Here is a 13356-nt window from a genome sequence, read left to right as displayed (position 1 = left end):
GCTGACTTTGTCACCACTTCTACCTCAGTTTTAATGGAGTCACAACAGAGAGGATTTCCTTAATTACTCCTTCTAAAGTATACTTCAGTCACCCTCTTACTATGCCGCATTGTTTTCTTCATTTACTTTTCACCACCAGAAGTTTTTTACTTTTCTTTCTTTCTCATCTCCCACCTCTATGGAATGTGAACCCTTGTTCCATTTGCCAATAACAAATAGCACACTAAGCAGTGCCTAGCATATAAGAGGTGTTTAGTAAACTTTTGTGCAATAAATACCAGAAGGACTCTCTGGGCTTAAACCTCATTTGCAGAGAATGGAATTATGAATCTTGTATTAAAACCCATTACGGGGAGTTATAAAGAGAGATGTTAAATACTTTGATGAGCTACAGACAGCATCTAGAAATCTTGGAGCGATGTCTTTAGGATCATGAAATTCTAAGTGATTTAGAAAATATCTACCCAGCTAAGATGAAAATATTTGACTAGAGACTGTGTAGGAAAAATTCAATAAATATATTCTGGTGAACTAATGTTGTCATTTATGTAGCTAGTATGGTTTAACCTCCAGAGCTTTTATTTGAAGCCCCAAAACACTACAATGGCAATAGAATATTTTAATCAATTTGTGACCTCAGATCAGTAATATTAGCATCTTTAAGAACTGTCAGAAATACAGAGCTTAAGGCTGAACTCTAGACATCTGAAATAGAATAAAAATTTTAATGAAATACTGGGATAATTCAAATACATGTTTAAGTTTCAGAAACAGAATAATAGAAGCCATGGTTATGAATGCATGGGCTGGACCCAGTGAAGAAATAACTAATGGTTCATTCTAGTAATAGATAACAGAACTGAGAAGCTGAGAGTGAGAGACGTGATGGAACAGCAAACTAAAGGTAATAAATAATCTAAACAAGACAAACGATATTGATTTTCAACTTCTGTGAAAATAGGCAGCTGGGATGAAAACAGGCATCACTGGGTGCAGTGACTCGTCAAAGATAGCACAGGTGTCTGGTATTACCTAGAAAATGGGGACAAATTTATTTTCTGACTTACTTATAATGAAACACATTTTTCCCATTGTGAGTTTTAATTCAATGCTTAATGGTGATTCATGAATTTTCTCAAGGCTTTTCAGTAACTGAGGAGTAGGGTTAGTCCAGAAGAGAAAGATGTGGTTGTGTGCAGTTAGTCAGCTCTTTTAACAGTGGAAATGGTACAAGAATGCTTAGAGAAAAGAAGACTAAAGATTGGCTGAGTGGGGGCTGTGTGGAACAGGAGCTGTTGAAACAGCATCAGAGCCTGATATATGTTTACATAATCAGTTGAGGTTTGCTCTCTGGTTGTGGAGGAAGAACATGTATTATTTTACAGATGTTATTTGGGAAGAAAAAACCTGAAATTACATTCTAGTAGACATATGGAGTGGGTAGGGGACTTATACCTTGAGATAAAAATTCAAGAAGAAATAAATCAAGCTGATTTGCTTAGATCTGGAGAGTTATGGTGATTTACTAACACATACATTGCCATGACATCTTTATGAAGTCACTTTAAGTTTTTCTATATTTTTAATTAGAAGTCATTTAGCTAGTCTCTCTTCTTGGCAGCAATGGGCTTAAATGGCCGTGAAATAAAAAGTGAATAATGAAGCTGCCCTCCCTTCCAAACATCCCAGATTGATGAAGGAGAGATAGTCACTCCCTATATATCAAAAGTTCTTCTAAAACAGAGGTTGAAAAATAGGAATTTTATGCTCTATATTCCATTATTTTTTATATTTAGCAGTATGTTTGGCACAGGTCTCATGATAGTACTTTCTATTCAGTAAAACATTACTCTTTAGCTCACTCTGTGACCATAATCAGTGAGTCCTCAAGGCTTTGAATCAGAAGATGTGCATCATAAGTTATAAGAATGAGCTCCAAGCTGGTTTGCAACTTTTTCCCTTGACTCTGCTGCGTCTGACTTTGGTGACCTTTGGGTGGGAGAATAAAGAAGCTAAACGAAAATACAGGACCTTCCTTGTACAGTATAATCATAGTACACAACTACAGGCTCATATGACTTTGCCTCTGGCTTTCCCTCAGTATTCTCAAGGTCTGGTGGGCACAAGGCATTTCTGTCTGGTAGGATTGCCGTAGTAAAATGCCACAGACAGATTTTGGCTTAAACAACAGAAATACATTTTGCCACAGTTCTGGTGGTCAGAAGTCTAAGCTCAGGAGGCGGTTCCTTTTCTGCAGCCTTCTTGACTTGTAGATAGCTGTCTACTCAGTTTATCTTCATACAGTCTTGCTTTTATGTGCATCTGTGTCCACATTGCTTCTTGTAATAAGAGCACCATCCAGACTGGGTTAGGATTGGCCTTAATCATCTTGCTTTAGCATACTGCTTCTTTAAGAATACCTTTTTTCATTTTTCTTTTTTTTTTTTTTTGAAAAGTAAAAACAAAAGCAAAAACAAATAACAGAAACAAAGATAGAAATAGAACAATACGTAGCAGTACATATGTTACAGATTTTTAAAATGAGAATAGCTAATTAACAATGGTTGTTATATTATCTATTTTTATTCTCAGATCTGTTGCTCAGATTAACAGAAATAGTTATGAAAGATTGGACAAATAATTGATTATTAGCACTTGCTTTCAAGAAATCTTAACTTTTTCTATTTTCTTGTCTTAAATTTTTAAAACTTAATTTTATTTTATTTTGAGTTTTTTTTTTTAATGTATTTAGGACAGGGCCTACAGGATCTACAGGATCTCACTACGTAGATCAGACTCATAGTGATGCTGCTGTTTTCAATCTCCCAAGCCCTGGGATTACAAGTGTGTGCCACCACACCCAGTCTCAGTCTCCATCTCAGTGGGCTCAGGGGGCGGGGCTAGCACTGCATGCCAAAGATTGAACTCTGGCCACTACAGTCCTCCTAAGCAGGTGCTATAGTCCTCTGAGCTACATGGTCGGCTCTAATTTTATTTTATTTTGAGGAGTAAAAACAGAAACAAAAACTAACAGAAAAAAAGACAGAAATGGTAATATACAAGGATACATATGCTACAGATTTTCAAAACAGAAATAGCTAATTAACAATAGCTGTTACATTATCTATTTTTATCATTAAATCTGTTGTTCCATTTAAGATATAGTCACGCAAGATTGGGGAAGTAATTGAATATTGGCGTTTGCTTTCAAGACATATTATTTTTTTCCTTATCTCTTTTGTTTTAATTTATTTTAAAGAGAGTATAATAATTGATATGACATTAGAAATGGTACACATTTAGAAGACCAAGATGAGAGGTATTCAACCATGGGTTTTGTATTACACATTATTGTCCTTGATATAGTTGCTCAGATCAAGATATCAGCATACAGAGTTAGTCAAGATAAAAATTCTAAGCATTAACTAACTGCTATTTTCAGAAAACTAAAGGAAATTATGAGTACAGTCATTTCAGACATCCTGTTATATATTTGCATATTTTTCCCTCCTTCCTTTTTCCTATCTTTTCTCCTTTTTCCCATCTTTGTTGTTTAATTCTTAAGTTCAGTTTTTTTCCATTTTACTATATCTATTATACCTTTCAGGTTTTATTTCTTCTTTCAGGTGCTTACACTAGGGAGACAATATGATATTTACACATGTAGGTCTGATATTTTTCACTTATGAGTATAGCGTCTAGTTTCATTCACTTACCAGTGAAGATTTTGAGTTTATCTTTCATTATAGCTGAGTAGTATTCCATTGTTCCAAAATACCACATCCTTCTCATCTGTTTCTTAAGTGATGGGAATTTTAGTTGTTTCCAAGATTTGGCTATAACAAATTATGCTGCTATAAACATGGGTGCACATATATCACTATAGTATAATGTTTTCATTTCTTTTGGGAAAATACCCAGAAGAGGAATAGCTGGATTGAATGAGATTTATAGTCTTAGTTTTTTTGAGGAGTCTCCACACTGATTTCCATAGTTCTTGTACCCGTCTACATTCCCATCAGCAGTGGAGAAGGGTTCCTTTTTCCCTACAGCCTCTCTAGCACTTGTTATTAGTTGATTTCTTTATGATAGCCATTCTTTCTGGAGTGAGACAATATCTCAGTGTTGTTTTAATTTGCATTTCTCAAGTGGCTAGTGCTGTGGAACATTTTTTCATGTATTTATTTGCCACTTGTATTTCTTCCCCTTAGAAGTGTAATTCACATCACATCCCCCTTTTTGGGTTGGGTCTGTAATTTGAGGGCATGAGTTGTTTTTCATTGTTTATATAATTTAGATAGAAGTCCTTTGTCTGAGTGATTGTTGGTTATGATTTTTCCCAGTTTGTGGGTTGTCTTTTACTCTGTTAGTAATTTCTTTTGACATGCACAAACTTCTCAATAAGATGAGATCCCAGCTATTGATTCTTTGCAGTATTTCTTATACATTTTTGTTTTTGTTTATGAACTGTCTGCCTATTCCTATGTCTTGAAGATTTCCACCTATTTTCTCTTCCAGGAGATTTAGTGTTTCTGTATAATGTTTAGATCTTTAATCCATTTTGACTTTAGTGTAGTGCATGCCAATAGATCTTAGTCTAGTTCTATTTTTTGGCATGTTTGGAGCCAGTTTTTCCAGTACCATTTGTTAAAGAGGCCATCTTTTTTCCTTTGAACATCTTTGGCCCCTTTGTCAAAGATAAGATGGCAAAATGTGTTTGTAAGTGTCTCTGCATCTTCTAATCTGTTCCATTGATCCTCAGGTCTGTTATTTGTTTTGTCTTCTTTTTAAAAGATTCACCTATAGTGGATCTGAAGACAAGGGAAGCAGCCATTGTCAAGAAATTTGAACACTGTGGGAGCTTAAAACAAATCAATTTATTCTTCATTGTAGTATCCAAGAAGAAATGCAGCTCTTGCAACACCCTGCTTTTAGGCCAAGAAAAGCTATGTCAGACTGAACTATAATAAAGTAAATTTGTATGGCTTTAACCCACTAAATTTGTAACCACTTTTTTAAAAAATGTGTCTTGTACAGGGTCTCACCATGTAGCTTAGACCTATTTTCAGCCTTCCCATCACTGGAATTACAAGCCTGTGTCACTATGGGTGGACTCCAATGCCCACTCTGTGTGCCCAGGGGCAGGACCAGTGTGGCATGTGATACCAGAGATCAAACCCTGCTCCCTGTGATTGCCTAACCAGGTGCTTAGTCTGCTAAGCTATCTTGTGGGCTTTTTTTTTTTTTTTTTGACCAGTACCATGCTGATTTTGTCACAGTAGCTTTGTAGAATAATTTCAAATCAGGGATTGTAGTGCCTCTGGCCTTGCCTTTGTTTCCCAAGATTATCTTTGCTATTCTGTGTCTTTCATGGTTCTAAATAAATTCTAAAAAAGTTTTCTCTAGATCTGTGAGGTATGTTGGTGATATTTTGATAGGGATTGCATTAAATCTGTATAACAATTTTGGGAGTATGGCCACAGGAGCAAGGAATATCTTTCCATTTTCTGAAATCCTCTTCAATCTCTTTTTAGAGGTTTGTAATTTTCATTGTATTGATCTTTTGCTTCCTTTGTTAGATTAGTTCCTAAGTATTTCATTATTTTCAGTGCTATTGTGAAGAGTATTGTTTCTCTAATTTTGATCTTAGTGGGTTTGTTATATGTGTAGAGGAATGCTATTGATTTTTGTGCTTTGACTTTGTATCCTTCTGTGCTACTGACTTTCTTTATTAATTCTATGAGCTTCTTGATGGAGTTTGTTGGGTATTCCAAGTACAGTATCATGTTATCTGCAAATAATGAAAATTTAACCTCATGTTTACCTATTTTTATTTCTTTTTTTTCTCTCTCTTGTCTAATGGCTCTAGCTAATGATTCCAGAACTATGTTGAATAGGAGTGGTGATAGAGGACAGCTTTGTCTTGTACCAGATATGAGAGTAAAAGATTTCAATTTTTGTCCATTTAGAATTATATTGGTTGTTGGTTTGTCATACATGGCTTTTTTTTGGTCAGACATGGCTTTTATCAGGTTGAGGTATAGGCCATCTGTTCCAATTTTCTGTAGGGATTTGATCATGAATGAGTGTTGGATTTTATCAAAAGAGTTTTCTGCATCTACTGATATGGTCATGTAGTTTTTGGTTTTGGCTCTATTGATACAGTGATATTCCATGCATATTATTTGTCCACAGTGCAGTAAAACTGGAAATTAACACAAAAGAAATCACAAAAATTCCATAAACATATGCAAACTGAATAACACTCTCTTCAGGAACATATGGCCATACAGGAAATTAAAGAAGAAATTAAACAATATGTACAATCCAATGAAAATTCAAACACAACTTACTGAAATTTGTGAGATGCAATGAAAGCATTTCTCAGAGGGAAATTTATAATATTGAACTCACACATTAGGAAAACAGAGAGAGAACAAATAAATACTGTAATGCTGCTGTTATTTATAGATTTTTATATGTTGAAACATCCTTGTGTCCCTGGGATGAATCTTACCTGGTCATGGTGTATAATCTTTCTGATGATTTGCTGTATTCTATTTACTAGTATTTTATTTACCTCTTTTTTCATGTATTTAGTACAGGGTCTACAGGGTCTCATTACACAGGTTGGACAGGTAATGATCCTTCTGTTTTCAGTCTCCCAGGTGCTGGGATTACAGGTGCGCACCACCACACTCAGTCTCAATTGGCATCTCATTGTGCCCTGGCAGTGGGGCCAACACAGCACTACAGGGATCAAGCCCTGGTCCCTGAATCTGTTATTGAAGATTTTTATTCTATGTTCATGAGAGAGATTGGCTTGTAACTCTTTTTTTTTTTTGGCTAGATCTTTCTCTGGTTTCAGTATCAGTATAATACTTACCTCCAGGAATAATTTTGGGAGTATTGCTTCCTTTTCAAATTCATTGAAGAGTTTGAAGAGTACTGGGATTAAATCTTCTCTAAATTTCTTGTAAAATTCAGCTGTGAGTCCATGAGGAACTGGCTTTTCTTTGTTGGTAAGTATTTTTTAAATTACATTTTCAATTTCCTTGGTTGATATTGGGTTGTTAACAGTTTTAATATTTTCTTGATTCAGCTTTGGCAATTTGTACTTATCTAGGCCTCTGTTCATTTCTTTTTGCTTCTTCAATCCTGTGAGACTAGAGATTTTTCAAATTGGCTATTGATGATCTTCTGAATTCACATGGGATCTGTAGTAATTTCTCTCTTTTCATTCCTTATTGCTTGAATTTGAGATTTTTCTTTCCTATTTTTGATGAGATTGGCTAGGGGTTTATTAATTTTATTTAATCTTTTAAAGAATCAGTTTTTTGATTCATTAATTCTTTCTATTGTTTCCTTTCTCTCAATTGAATTAATTTCTGCTCTGATCTTTATAATTTCTTCCCATCTTGAGCTTTGGACTTCGTTTAGTTTTCTTTTTCTGGAAGCTTGAGGTGCAGCAGTAGAGTATTTATTTGTTCTTGCCCTGTTTTCCTAATGAGTGAGTTCACCACTATAAATTTCCCTCTGAGAAATGCTTTCATTGTGTCTCACAAATTCCAGTAAGTTGTGTTTGAATTTTCATTGGATTGCTGATATTGCTTAATTTCTTCTATAGCTCATTTGTTGCTGAAGAGGCTGTTACTTAATTTCCATATGTTTTTGGGTTTTGTTGCAATTTCTTTTGTCATTAATTTCCAGTTTTATTTTACTGTGATCAGATAATATGCATGGGATATTTTCTTTTTTCTTGAATATAGTTTAGCATGATGTATGAACTAGTATGTGGTCTATTTTAGAAAATGTTTCATGTGCAGCTGAAAAGAATGAGTATTCATATGTTGAGTGGAACACTTTGTATATGTCCACTAAGTCATTTGTTCAAAGTTCTGCGACCTTTTTGCTATTTTTTTTGTCTGCTTGACCTATCTTTTGGAGATAAGGGGGCATTTAGAACTCCTGTTAAGCTTGTGATATTGGTTATTAGATTTTTCATGTCATTTAAAATTTGTCTTACATAGTTGGGTGCTCCCATATTTGTGCATAAATATTTTTGACTGTTATCTCTTCCTCTTGAATTTTTCCATTAATCAGTATATAGTGACTTTTTTTTTTTCAGACCTGGGGATTGAACCCAGGCCCTTGCACTTGCCAGGCAAGCACTTAATCTACTGAGCTATCTCCCCGGCCCCTACAGTGATCTTTATCTCATTTGATCATTCTTGGTTTGAAGTTCAGATTGCCTGAGAACAGAATAGCTATCCTTGTTTTTTTTGTTTTTTTTTTCTGAGGTGCTGGAGCATGTAGTATTATTTTTCCATCCTTTGACTTTCAGTCTATGAATTTCTCTCTGGGCTAAGTGTGTTTCTTGTATACAGCATATTGTTGGATTTAGTTTCTTAATCCACTCTTCCAGTCCATTTCTTTTACTTGGTGAATTATGTCCATTTACATTGGTGGTTATAATTGAAATGTACTCACTTATGTTTGTTGTGTTATTTTCCTGCTGTTGATTCCCTACTTTCTCCTGTGTTTAATAATATGCCCTGTTTGGTTGGTTCTTTTTCCTGTTCTTAGAATTGTGGGTATTTTGATTTTGTTCTAAAATATGTTTTTGTAATCTGTTTAGGGTTATTTTTTTTTTTCATCATGAATGTCTTTAGTTGTTGTTTGTCATGGAAGTATTTCACTTCTCCATGACACTTAAAAGAGGGTTTTGTAGGGTATATCAATATTGTTTGAATTTTTTTTTTCTTATAGGACTTGAAGTACTTTGCTCCATGCTGTGCTTAACTTGATGGTTTGTGAGGAGTAATCTGATGTTATGATGGGTTTTCCTTTAAATATGATCTGTTGTGTTTAATTTTTGGGATCTTAAGTATTATATGTCTGGATGTAATTTTAGTTGAGTTAATATTATTTGGAATTTTATATGCCTTGGTTACCTGAATGTCCAATTGTTTCCCCATATTTGGGGAATTTTTTGCCATTACTTCTGCCCAATTATTTTTATGTCATTTTTGTTGCCTCTTTCTTTCTCATTGATGTCTATTAGTCTTATATTGTTTATCTTTGCATCATCTTACAGCTGTTGAAGTATTATTTTCTGGATCCTAGTTGTTTTTAAGAGATCTTTTCTTACCTTTTCACTAGCAACAGTGTCTTCAAGGTCTGAAAGTCTATCTTTACTTTCATTAAAATGGTATTGATGACTTTTAATGAAATTTTTTATTTCTTGTATGCCTCTTTGAATCTACTCCATGCATTCTATTTCTTTCCTATGTTGCTCATTCAACATTTCCATCATTTTTCTCTTTTCCCCTTTTTTAAAAAAATCAGTGTCTTCTTGAGAAACACTTAATAATTCTTCCATCATATTTATCATTTTTTCTTGTGAGATTATTTCTGATCTGATTTCCTCTATACTTTTCTGCAGTTGTTTCTTTACTTCTGTTGCTATTATTTCAGAGATCTCAGGTGTGTGGCTTCCAATTTCTTCACTAATGAATTTGTTCTGAGTGAGCTTGGGACCTAAAAATGTATTTTGCTCCTTCTTTTTGTCATTTTCAATTTCAGAGAGAACTCTTTATTTTGATTTGTGTGATACCTTTGTGTGAAAGTTTGATAGGAGGTAGTTGTATCACTGTGGTCAGAGCCACTCTGCAAATTGTCTTTTTTTTAGGTATTGCTCCTGTGTCAGAGATTCTTCTTTTGTGTGTTTCCCAAGATTTTGCCTTCTCTATTGATTGGGAGTGCAAAATTGGTTTTTGTTTGGCATTCTCCTCTGTCCTTCAGTGTGAAGTTATTACCAAGCACCTCCTGATATTAATACCTAAGGCAAAACATGTGGTTAATCCAGATATAGTTTCCTATTTACAGTAGTACAATTAGCAATACTAAAAATAGGTAGTGAAATTTAAAAATTGACAAAGTTTTGTAACTAATGGGTTTGTTCTTTAGACCGCAGGAGCAAATGTTATAGCTGTATAACAAAGCAGATCTTAAATTTGGAGTTTGTATTTAAATTAGTTCTCCTGAGTTCTGTCTGGGTAACTCTCCTTCATGTACCTGGAGTATTCCAGACAGACTAGCCCAGTTACCTGCTGCCACTTCTGTGCCATGAGGATGCTCCTGTAAGTCTGGGCCTTGGTCTAGGCTTGGCCGGGCCCAACATTGTGTCTCAGCTTACATGGTCTAGAGCTACTAAAGTCATATTCACTGGTAGGACCTGGCTTGGGTCTGGTTTTGGTGTTTGGCTCCTTCCAGCTGAGCCCAGTCCAAGTGAAATAGTAGGCCCCACTTGCTGCTGGTCCCAGGGCTCCTTTCTGGTAGGCCCACCAAGGTGGAGTGGGTCCACTGTGCCCTGCTGGCTGCCATCCTATGGCTCCTTCCTGGTAGCTAAAAAGTATCTTGGTGCAAAACCACAATGACATTCTGAAGCACTAGAAATTAAGACTTTAATAAATTAGAACTTTTGTGAAGAGACAAAGTTCACTTCATACCAGAAAGTAAACACTTTATTAGGCACAGAGATCCAAGAAGCACTTTTTAAGGAAGAATTATGATGAAGTGTCCACTTCTTCAAACCCTGTTTGCTCTAAATCCTAGGACTATCTTGCCACTATGAAAACATTAAAAAAGATAGAAAAGAAGATTTCAAATAAACTGTTTTTTTTTTCTAATTTACTGTCTAGTTTATATGGAATTTCCTTGTTAATCTGAGCCTCATTGGGAAGATGGGTTGGGAACATTTTGGATGGACTAGCCCAGTGGCGATGAACTGTGTCCTGCAGGAATACAACCCGAGGTCTTCTCTTTAAGCAATGTGTGAGCTGAGCTACACCTGCAAAAAAGCTCTACTTTTCTCTTTGGTAAAGCACCATCCATATAGAAGGATCACTTGTTCAACTCTGTCCATGCAAAGAGGACCTATTTTAACATTCTCATAAAATCATTCTATAGGTTATGCTTGGCTTCATTTTGCTCTACTTTTGCCTTCTAAAAGCAATGTATCTAAAAGAGAAAAGAAATTATTTTGTTATGGAAATTCTGTGAAGCTTTTTGCAGTGAAGCTTTGAGTTATTCCATGAAAAGCCATACACAGCTGAGGGGCAGGACAAGTAATTTTCATGGTGAGCATGATAAAAAAGCTTTCAAGCCAAGGTTCTTAAAGTGGACTGATTTAGTACCTGTAGTTTATACTTCGCTTCTGGACTCTTGCACAGTGGGCTGTGAATTCATCAAAGCCTTATTTTTCTTGTTCTTTTAAGTTTTATTTTTTGAATAGATAACATGGTTACATTTATTCAGATTTTCAAATTTTCATATTTGAAATTAAAAGCATATGAAAGATTAGGCAGCCATGAATCTTGAGGGATGTAAAGAATTGCTATGCAAAGTGATGTCCAAGGCTTAAACACATTGGCCACACCTTGTTAGAAACATAGAATCTAAGATTCTGCTTGAGAACTGCTGAGCCAGAATCTACATTAGAACAAAATCTAGGGGATTTATGTAATATATAAAAGTAAATGGTGAATCCAAGTCCAAAACCAACCCAAGAATGCCTAAGTGTGACCACTTTTTTGTTAGTATTCATGCCTCTGGGTGGCCTAATTTACAAGTCCATAAAATCCACAGCCACATAGTAAACAGAGCCATAAGGTGTATTACTCATATCTAAGAATCAGCATAAAATATTTCATTAGCTTTGTGGTGTACATCCGATATAAGCAAGTGTGTGAATACCAGTAACCCTACACAAACTGATCACACAATATGACATACAACAGGAGACAAAAGACTCTGAAGTTTGGGAACAACTTCTTGTTCCCTTGGGATACAATACATTTATATGTGTCTGTGTATTGAAAAGGTGCTTCTCTAATTTTCTCTTAATATTTAAGCATCAATGAAACTTTAAAATTGAAGTTTTGGGTTTTTTTCGAATAGGAAGAATTTATTGAAAGAAAAAAGTCTTCCATCTGAGGGGCACAGAAGGAGTCCAGAAAGTGCTTCTCAGGGGTATTTTATTGAGCAAAGTTATGAGATGAGGTATGTTTAAGGTGTGACAGAGCTATAACCATTCAACAAGATTACATGTGCTTAGGTAATATTGATCCAATGGCAAATCATAGGATGTTGTGAGGTGGTGTCTCACTCTTCTCTCGTTGCTGGGACAAATACCTCATGCTCAAAATTAAGGAACGAAATGTTTATTTAGCTCACAGTTACCAGAGATTTCAGTCCATACTCAGCAGTCTCTAAGGCAGAGTGGCATATGACAGAGAGTAACTTTTCATGGCAGTGGCAAAGAACAAGAGCAAAATAGAGGAGTAGCAGTAACAATGGCTGCAGAGAGCAAAGGGGTTAGCAACAGCTCAGGCAGCAAGCTAGCCTTCCTCCCCTCCTTACATTGTAATGCAAAGTACCTGCCCCAGGACAGGTGCAACGTGTACACCCACAATAATCATTCACAAACTCCAGCAGCCACCCCATGACTGCATGAGGATTTGGGGAAACAACTAGACACAAACTATAACAGGTGCAATAAAACTATGGTTAACCAGTAAGTATACAACAAGTATAGTCACTTAGGTAATACTGATTAAATGGGAATCAAATGGAAAAAAAAGTCACAAAACAAGCACACATGGGCAGACAAGGACATTCCTGGAAAGGGTGGGTTAAGGAGGTTTGGTCCTCACCCCAAGATGATTGATGCCTATTTAGAATATTAATCACTACTGTTCATCCTTAGGGAAAGCCCATGGGTGACTAGTTCATTTTGTTGAAGCCTGGACTTCCGGAAATAGCCTCTTGTTACAGTTGTCTTCTGCATGGATGTCTGGAGGGCTCAGCCTTGTCTGACTGCCTACAATATGCCTACTTATCTTAGCTATCTATGGTATTACCTCCTCTTAATAAGTACCCCTAACTACCATGGGGGGACAAGGGGTAAGACTGATCTGGCTACTTCCAGCTAAAAAAGATTGCAGTTGTGATCAACAGTCAGAGATTTTCCACAGAGGGTCTATGTAAAGGCCCTCCATAGACACCAAGTGTTCTTATAATGGTTAGACCTACAACTGTAAGTCTGCAGCAGACAAGTCCAGAGAAACAGCTAAATATGGATGGGCCAAACAACTAAATCAACAGGATAATTATGAATATAGCCAATAATGTTTTCCACAAGGAGGAGCCAGTAATGGCTTTCCATAAAGAGGATAATGAGAAGGTCCAGGGAATTTAGAATCTGGTACATCATTAACCTATCATTTAATATCTTGAACAGCTATTGAGACACTAGGAGAAGGATCAGGAGTGTACTCACAACATTCAGCTTTT

Source organism: Octodon degus, unplaced genomic scaffold (assembly GCF_000260255.1).
Source record: "Octodon degus isolate 3935 unplaced genomic scaffold, OctDeg1.0 scaffold00114, whole genome shotgun sequence".
Classification (NCBI taxonomy): domain Eukaryota; kingdom Metazoa; phylum Chordata; class Mammalia; order Rodentia; family Octodontidae; genus Octodon; species Octodon degus.
This window is presented reverse-complemented; position numbering follows the sequence as displayed.